The sequence below is a fragment of the Physeter macrocephalus genome, chromosome 17 (assembly GCF_002837175.3).
Source record: "Physeter macrocephalus isolate SW-GA chromosome 17, ASM283717v5, whole genome shotgun sequence".
NCBI lineage: Eukaryota > Metazoa > Chordata > Mammalia > Artiodactyla > Physeteridae > Physeter > Physeter macrocephalus.
In genome coordinates, this window is record NC_041230.1 from 38,371,313 (window position 1) to 38,380,993 (window position 9,681).

At 45.0% G+C, this 9,681-nt stretch overlaps 1 protein-coding gene across 3 annotated transcripts in view; it reads left to right on the forward strand.

Moving 5' to 3' along the window:
- Positions 1 to 9,681, forward strand: part of ZFP90 (ZFP90 zinc finger protein) — a 70,155-nt gene that overhangs the window by 21,134 nt on the left and 39,340 nt on the right. Inside the window, exon 5 of one of the 3 annotated variants that reach the window (XR_008615468.1) lies at positions 1,178 to 1,245. The exons of the other annotated variants lie outside the window; for them this stretch is intronic. The gene's annotated coding sequence lies outside the window, so the exon portion shown is untranslated. The remainder of the gene's footprint in view (positions 1 to 1,177; positions 1,246 to 9,681) is intronic. 3 annotated transcript variants of the gene reach the window in all.

The window sequence follows — 9,681 nt, forward strand, 5'->3', positions numbered from 1 at the left end:
GGGAGGATCCCATATGCCACGGAGCGGCTGGGCCCGTGAGCCATGGCCGCTGGGCCTGCGCGTCCGGAGCCTGTGCTCCACAAAGGGAGAGGCCACAGCAGTGAGAGGCCCGCATACCGCAAAAAAAAAAAAAAAAATTTTATGGCTCTGTGGTGCTTTTCCATCAGTAAAGTGTGAAGTAAGCTTCAATAGCCCACTCTAATCCTTAATATCCCCTAAAGCCTCCCATGGCCTATTCTAAAGGAATTTCCAGAATCTTTGTTCGTTCATTGGCACCAGTAGTGCAGATAAATTTGGAAGCAACTGTAGAAATTGACCCCTTTGATGAAAGAGCCTCTGTTCCCCCCAAGATAAGCAAGTTTTCCTGCCCTAATGATGAATCCTGGGGAAGAGTGATATGGGGTGGTGTTGATGTTGAACCTTTCCTACTGGCTTCTTTGCATGCCAGGTGGCAGGATCCATCATTTTTGTCTCATCCTGGACAACATGAGGCAGCTCCCAAACATCCTTCCTAATTCTCTGCAGGAAAAATGTGCCTGAGCCTGAAATGTGGGAAGTCCAGCCCAGTGAGTTTGTCATATGTGGAACAAGATGGGATGCTCTATAGCAGATCTGCCCTTCCAAGAGTTTAACCATTCAAAAATACCTTGTTTATGATGTTCCACGCTTAGCATACACCACAATGCCAAGACCGTGCCTGTGTTGTCTGACGCATAGTTTGACAATGGGCAGTTCTACTCGGAACCTCCTCTACTGATGGGCTACGATGCCTATCAGGAACTCATTTTTCTGTTGATTGATTGGGGATCCCCATAGTGGACTGTTTGCAAGAATGGCATGAATTGTAACCAGTTGAGTGCTACGCAGCTGTTGTGGAAGTTTATAAAGACTTAGTTCCAGAAGACCTAAAGGAGACCACTGGTTTGTGTGTGCAGCCTGGCCTAGATCCAACCAGTCTCTGAATCTCAGCATATCATCATTGGCAGGGAGGGTGCCCAGTATGTATGTATGGCCAATTGAGCAGAGGATTCTCTAGTCCCAGCAACCATGCACCATGCACTTAATGAACACCCAGCTTCTAGGCCATATGAAATACATCCTTGTAACATCGTTGTATTATTTCAATAAATAGCCTTCTTAGTTGAATGGGAGTCAGTTTGTCTTTTTCCATTTTCAGAACTTGGCTAAGATTAAAGAGTGGTGCATCAAGGAAGAGGGATTAACTGCTAAACTCATCACAGCCAGGTGAGTTAATAGCATTTATTGATTGCTTACTACTTGAAAGACATTGTGCTAGTACTCTATAGCCATCAATTCATTTAATCCTTACAGGTCCCCTTATAGGTCTTGTGGTGCCTTGTCTTTGCACAGCTTTTTCCCCCCTCTTCCTCTTGTAACAATCCCTGCTGTACTGACCACAGGAACACAAGTCAGGACATCCTGGGGCTCAATGATAGTTCCAGGAACAATTGAGCCAATCAGAGTCCTTTGACAGAATTTTTTCAAAATAGACTTAGCAAGGATACTTTAATTTGAGGTTGCTAGGCTGGTAAGGTGAAGGCCTAAAGTTGCCTGGAGCCTGATTCCGTACCAGAGCGGGGAGGTCTGTTGTAGCAGGAGAGGATGCAGCCACCATGATGGTCTTCTCATTTCTCATTCCTGAGGTGTTGAAGAGTAGCCCCCGCTCGCTGCAACTAGAGAAAGCCCGCGCGCAGCAACGAAGACCCAACGACAAAGACCTAATGCAGCCAAAAATAAATAAATAAATAAAATTATTTTTTTAAAAAAAGAAACTCATTAGTTTAACTTAGATTTTTTTTTTTTTTTTTGCGGTACGCGGGCCTCTCACCGTTGTGGCCTCTCCCGTTGCGGAGCACAGGGTCCGGACGCGCAGGCTCAGCGGCCATGGCTCACGGGCCCAGCCGCTCCGCGGCATGTGGGATCCTCCCAGACCGGGGCGCGAACCCGGTTCCCCTGCCCTGCATCGGCAGGCGGACGCGCAACTACTGCGCCATCAGGGAAGCCCCTGGGCTCAATTTCTGAAGCTCTTCTGGGATTCAGTGGGCTCCCCACTGTCAGTCAAATGAGTACCGCTTTGTTATATTTCTGTTGCTTGCAATAAAGAAACTTAATGCATGTATTATATCTTTGTTTTACAATGGGGAGAAAAACCCAGAGAGGTAAAGTACTGCCCATGGCAGATTCACACTTGGAACCCAGAACTGCCTGGCTGCAAAGGCAGAGCTCTTAACCTCTAAATTTCATGTCTCCAGAGCCATGTTATGTTCAAAGAGATGCATGTAACACAGTGTCGTTTGGGGGTGAATGGTTAAAGGGTTATGGTGATAGGTTAGACAGGAGACCAAGTGGAAGCAAAATGATGAAGGGCCTTGGAATGTTTTTCTTGACTTTCAGTAAATTAAATCCCCCAGATTCACCCACACCCTCACACTTTAATATATCAGTTATTTGCATTTGCCTAGACTGTAGATAAAATCTTGTCTCATACTTAAATAAAAAACTTTCTTATAAATATTTTTCATGTTGCTACACAGTCTCCTGATCCCATTAACAAACTCCCTACTGTTGCAATAATATTTGGATAGTTTGGGGCATTGGTTTTATAATAATGACATTGAATACTTTCACCTTTTTAAGCACCTCCACTTTTTTTTCTATAGAATTTTTTCTTAAAATATCCATAGTGAGATAAATATCCAAAATGGGATTACTGGGTCAGCATGTATAGGTAAGTATAACCAGGTGTGAGATTCATGCAAGAATAAACTAGTTATAATAGTGCAGGAGTGATAGCTTCAGAATTGCAAGAGGGAAACAAGAGAAAACCAGTCTCCTACTCCTGGTGCCTGGGTGTGCGTGGGGAAGGGCCCCAGGGCAGGCACTCTGTCTGCCAGAGCATTTAGCACTTCTCTGTGCCAGCATGGATGATAAAACAATTCTTCAGTTATTAGGCATATTGATGCTGCTGATGCTCGGGTCTTTATAGCTGCAGTGGGCTCTTATAAATACTGAACTAGTTAACTCCTATCTGTTAAAAATGCGAATGTCACATCAGGGAAGGTGTTTTGTTTGTTTGAAGCAGAGGTCTCCTTAGAAGCCCATATGCTTTAAATTTATTTATTTTATTTATGGCTGGGTTGGGTCTTCGTTTCTGTGCTAGGACTTTCTCTAGTTGCGGCAAGCGGGGCCCACTCTTCATCGCGGTGCACAGGCCTCTCACTGTCACGGCCTCTCGTTGTGGAGCACAGGCTCCAGACGGGCCTCTCCCGTTGCGGAGCACAGGGTCCGGACGCGCAGGCTCAGCGGCCATGGCTCACGGGCCCAGCCGCTCCGCGGCATGTGGGATCCTCCCAGACCGGGGCGCGAACCCGGTTCCCCTGCCCTGCATCGGCAGGCGGACGCGCAACTACTGCGCCATCAGGGAAGCCCCTGGGCTCAATTTCTGAAGCTCTTCTGGGATTCAGTGGGCTCCCCACTGTCAGTCAAATGAGTACCGCTTTGTTATATTTCTGTTGCTTGCAATAAAGAAACTTAATGCATGTATTATATCTTTGTTTTACAATGGGGAGAAAAACCCAGAGAGGTAAAGTACTGCCCATGGCAGATTCACACTTGGAACCCAGAACTGCCTGGCTGCAAAGGCAGAGCTCTTAACCTCTAAATTTCATGTCTCCAGAGCCATGTTATGTTCAAAGAGATGCATGTAACACAGTGTCGTTTGGGGGTGAATGGTTAAAGGGTTATGGTGATAGGTTAGACAGGAGACCAAGTGGAAGCAAAATGATGAAGGGCCTTGGAATGTTTTTCTTGACTTTCAGTAAATTAAATCCCCCAGATTCACCCACACCCTCACACTTTAATATATCAGTTATTTGCATTTGCCTAGACTGTAGATAAAATCTTGTCTCATACTTAAATAAAAAACTTTCTTATAAATATTTTTCATGTTGCTACACAGTCTCCTGATCCCATTAACAAACTCCCTACTGTTGCAATAATATTTGGATAGTTTGGGGCATTGGTTTTATAATAATGACATTGAATACTTTCACCTTTTTAAGCACCTCCACTTTTTTTTCTATAGAATTTTTTCTTAAAATATCCATAGTGAGATAAATATCCAAAATGGGATTACTGGGTCAGCATGTATAGGTAAGTATAACCAGGTGTGAGATTCATGCAAGAATAAACTAGTTATAATAGTGCAGGAGTGATAGCTTCAGAATTGCAAGAGGGAAACAAGAGAAAACCAGTCTCCTACTCCTGGTGCCTGGGTGTGCGTGGGGAAGGGCCCCAGGGCAGGCACTCTGTCTGCCAGAGCATTTAGCACTTCTCTGTGCCAGCATGGATGATAAAACAATTCTTCAGTTATTAGGCATATTGATGCTGCTGATGCTCGGGTCTTTATAGCTGCAGTGGGCTCTTATAAATACTGAACTAGTTAACTCCTATCTGTTAAAAATGCGAATGTCACATCAGGGAAGGTGTTTTGTTTGTTTGAAGCAGAGGTCTCCTTAGAAGCCCATATGCTTTAAATTTATTTATTTTATTTATGGCTGGGTTGGGTCTTCGTTTCTGTGCTAGGACTTTCTCTAGTTGCGGCAAGCGGGGCCCACTCTTCATCGCGGTGCACAGGCCTCTCACTGTCACGGCCTCTCGTTGCGGAGCACAGGCTCCAGACGCGCAGGCTCAGTAGTTGTGGCTCACGGGCCCAGTCGCTCCGCGGCATGTGGGATCTTCCCAGACCAGGGCTCGAACCCGTGTCCCCTGCATTGGCAGGCAGATTCTCAACCGCCGCGCCACCTGGGAAGCCCCAGGGAACGTTTTAATGACTGCCTGGCTAAATTGGTCTCCTTTTAAATTTTCATGGATCATTGTTAATGTCCTTCACCTTACCACAATTTGTATTTTTGATTATTTGGTTTTCTCCCCACCCCACAGTAGATTGTGAGTGCCAGGAAGGCAGAGTCCACATCTATTTTGCTAACTTTTTTTGTTTCCTTGATTATCACAATGCCAGGCACACAATAGGTACTTAATATAGTCTTGTTAGCAGTATAGTGGAGATGTGTTGATAGAGAAAGAAGACTGGCTTTTCAAAATGAAAAGATGCTCAGGGCTTCCCTGGTGGCGCAGTGGTTGAGAGTCCGCCTGCCGATGCAGGGGACGCGGGTTCGTGCCCCGGTCCGGGAAGATCCCACATGCCGTGGAGCGGCTGGGCCCGTGCGCCATGGCCGCTGAGCCTGAGCGTGCGGAGCCTGCGCTCCGCAACGGGAGAGGCCACAACCGTGAGAGGCCCGCGTACAGCAAAAAAAAAAAAAAAAAAAAAAGATGCTCAATCTTGAAATCAGAATACTGCAAAATAAAACATACTATTTCATATCCATTAGGCTGGCAAAAAATTTAGTTAGAAGTCTGGCAGGGGGAAAATGAGAACTTTTATACACTGCTAGTGAGAGGGTTAATTAGTATAATCATTTGGGGGAGTAATTTGGTAATATCCAGTAAAATTGAAGTTAAGCATACTTGATGACCCATTGATTCCACTTCTAGATCTATGTGGTAGAGTAGAAGTACTCCCATGTGAGCACAAAGACATGTACAAGGATGATTATTGCAGCAGTGTTTGAAATAGTAAATATATGGACACAACACAAATGTCTTGACAGTAAGTGAATGGGTTAATGAACCGTGGCATATTCTTAATATAATACAGTACTTCAGTAAAGGAACCGGAGCATCTGGAAACAAAACAAAACCCCCCAAAAACATTCTAACTCCTATTCCGCTCCTGTACCCATGCAGCTAAATGTGGCTGCAGGAAACAGAGCCACAGTGACTAGTCCCACTTTAAATCCCTGACTGCTAGCTTCAGGCATTTGTTTCCCTAGTCCAGTCATTGTCCCAGTCTCCTAAGGTACTGTTTTATAGCTTCTGTCTTCTCAACCTCCAGCACTTCGCCCCAGTCCTCACTCAGCTGGTGACCTTGTTTCCTAGGTAACAGGAAAATAAAAGCAATCAGAAGGTAACTACTCACCTACCTGCATCTTGTCCCTGTGCTCTTCCTTTCTTTCCTGCTACTGTGGTTGACACTTTGTTCTCTTATCTAAGACCAGCTTCTCTCTGGTGTATTAGATCCTGTTCATAAAGTAGAACATCATTCCTACAGTTGTCCTCTTTCCTGCATCTTTTTTTTCTTGTCTACTGAATTTTTCCTATCAGCATAATGTGATTTTTCTCATCTTAAATCTATATTTGTAAATGTATTTAAATATTACACACACACACACACACACACACACACACTGCATCCCCCTCCACCTGCCACTTCATTTCCTACTTAATAGGAATATTCCTCAATAGAGGTGTCTAATACTCATTGTCTCCAATTTCTCTCCTTCCGGTCTCTCTTCCACCCCCTCCAATTAGGTCTTTGTTTCTGCTTTTGTCAGAGATCACTGATGGACTCCATGTGGCTAAATCCAGTCGTATTTTTTCAGTCCTTTTACTTGACCTGTCAGCATTATTTGGTACAGTTGATCACTTCCTCACCCTTGGCTTCCAGGTTATCACACCTAGATTTCCTTATACTTTATTGACAGCTACTTCTTCCAAGTTCTATATCTTCCCTTGCTCTAGACATAGGAATTCTTCTAGGGCTCCATCTTTGGACCTCTTTTCTTTTTCTACAGTCACCCTCATTGGGGCTCTCATCTACTCGCAAGACTTTAAACACTTGCTTGAAAATTTTATCTCCAACCCAAGATTCCATACTCATAACCAACTGCCTACTTGACACCTCCACTTGGATTTCTAACAGACATCTCAAATTTAATATGTCCAAAGATGAACTAACTCATGATCTCCCCTTCCCACACTCATCATAAGCATGTTCCTACCTCAGCCCTCCCATCTGGGAAAAGGCAACCCCATCCTTCCAGTTGCTCAAGCCCCAAACTGAGGAACCATTCTTGATTCCTTTCTTTCACACCCCACATCCAAGGTTCAGTAAGTTCTGTCTGCCAACTTGCAGGATATATGTGGATGGCCATTTCTTGTTGCCTCTACCATCCTAGCCCAAGTCACCATCATCATCTATGGTCCAGATATTTGCAATAAATAGCCTCCTAGTTGGTTTCCCTGCTTCCACCTGTGCCTCTCTGTGTTCGAAGTTCAGCAGCCAGAGTGACACTGTAAAAGTCTAAGATTGTGTTACTCATCTTCTCAAAGCCCTCAAATAGCTCTCCACTTCATGAATAAAGACTAAAGTAAAAGCCCTATGCAGTATTGCCACCACCTGCCACCCTCCTGTATTATCTGTCTGACTCACCACTCGTCTTCTTTCTTGATCACTGTACTACGGCTCCACCAAACTCTCTGCAGTAACTTAAACACCCACGGCAAGCTTCCACTTCAGAGGCTTTGCATTTGCTATTGACTCTTCCTGGAATCCTCTTCTTCTAGATGTCACCTGGTTTGGTTCCTCATCTCCTGCAGATCTTTGATCAGTGAACCCTTCTTTGACTATCCTATTGAAATAGCAATCCCCGGGAATTCCCTGGTGGTTCAGTGGTTAGGACTCAGGGTTTTCACTGCCAAGGGCGCGGGTTCAATCCCTGGTCAGGGAACTAAGATCCCATAAGCCCCATGGCATGGCCAAAAAAAAAAAAAAAAGCATTCCCCGTGCATGGCATGCTCCACCTCCCTTCCCAGCTTCATTTTCTCCATAATACCTACCACCACCTGACATTTACTTGTTTATTATATGTCCTTCTCAAGAAGGTAAGCTCTGTGAGAGTAGAGATTTTGGGGGGTATAAATTTTATTGAAGCATAACATATTTATAGAAAAGTATAAAAATAGCAAGTGAGCAGCTTGATGATTGAGAACAACAACTTACGTATCTTGTTCAGTCCCCTGTACCAGTACAGGAGATATTCAAATGTTTAATGAATGGTTGAACTGAGGGTACATGTACTAACAAGGCTAACGTTGAAAACAATTGCAAATAAAGTTGCAGAGGGATTACATGCAGTGTGATAAAACTTTTAAAAATCCATATCACCTATATTTTTTGTCAACTCATATGAAGTAAAAGTAGGAAAGTATTAAAATGTCAGCTTCAGAGTGGTGGTTTCCTCAGTAGCTAGAGGGGAAAGGGTTGGGAAGGGATAAAAGAAGACAAATTTTTTTAATAAAAAAGCAAATCTGTCAGAATATTAATATTTGTTAAAAGAGGCTGATGCATATTTATTGTATGTGTCTCTGTGAATGTTAAACTCTTTTACAGTTAGTCTGCTTCCCTGCTCTTACCTGGTCCCTTCTGACACAAAGCCACCTCCTTGGTTCCCCTCGGTACCATGAGCCTGTCTGACCTGTACATCCAGCATGTCTGAAGGATTTAGGAGAAGGAATGATGGGCATTCATGCTCCCAAGGGTGAGAAGTCTGATCCAAGCCCAAGAAAGGGTCGGTCTTGGTACTGTCAAAATCAAAGTAGTTCCCACTCTAGAAATGCCATTTGAGGGAATAATTAAAAAGAAGGGGAGGGCAGGGGCACAGAGGGCTTCCTGTAGATAAGCAACATAGGTGATTATCGGCAGGAGTTGGTGGAAGGAAAGAACCAATTTTTGCTAGCAAATTGTAGTGAAAGCCCTGTAATTTTGGAAAAACACTTTTTTTTTTGACAGACATTTTAATGGATAAAGGAGCCAAGAAATTTTGACCTGATATAAAGATGGTATTTTATTCTGCTATGACCAGATAAGTATTAGTTGTAGTAATTAATGGGGTTTTTGTTTTACCATGTGCTTTAAGAAACTAGCAATTACCAATTGTTTTTGATTTTTTTTTTTTTTTTTTTTTTGCGGTACGCGGGCCTCTCACTGTTGTGGCCTCTCCCGTTGCGGAGCACAGGCTCCGGACGCACATGCTCAGCGGCCATGGCTCACGGGCCCAGCCGCTCGGCGGCATGTGGGATCTTCCCGGACCGGGGCACGAACCCGTGTCCCCTGCATCGGCAGGCGGATCCTCAACCACTGCGCCACCAGGGAAGCCCTGTTTTTGAATTTTAATACTCATTTTCAGAAGTTAAAGAGTTGTCACAGAGTTTTGGCATGGACTTTTCTGTTGGCTTAGAATTGCTGATATAGCCTGAAAGATGAAAAAAGTCATGTTCCCCTACATTCTAAAGGGTACCACAAGAACTAGGCACATGCTCCCACAGGATTCACTGGGAAGTGAGAGATTCACAACCTCTCATTCCTAGGCCCCCACTGACATATAACCATGCAACAGGGTCAGATCCAGAGGAGAGGATCCTTGTGGTGGTAGGGTGAGGCCCTTGGCCCTCCCCACAGGGCTGGGGCAGTCAGGCACCAAGAGAACGACTAGAGATATTGGGGGCATCTGACATCACTGGAGCTTGGTGTCTTTATCTCCAGCAAAACCACAAGCCCTTGGGCTTCCCTGGTGGAGCAGTGGTTGGGAGTCCGCCTGCCGATGCAGGGGACATGGGTTCGTGCCCCGGTCCGGGAGGATCCCACGTGCCGCGGAGCGGCTGGGCCCGTGAGCCATGGCCGCTGAACCTGCGCGTCCGGAGCCTGTGCTCTGCAGCGGGAGAGGCCACAACAGTGAGAGGCCCGCGTACCGCAAAAAAAAC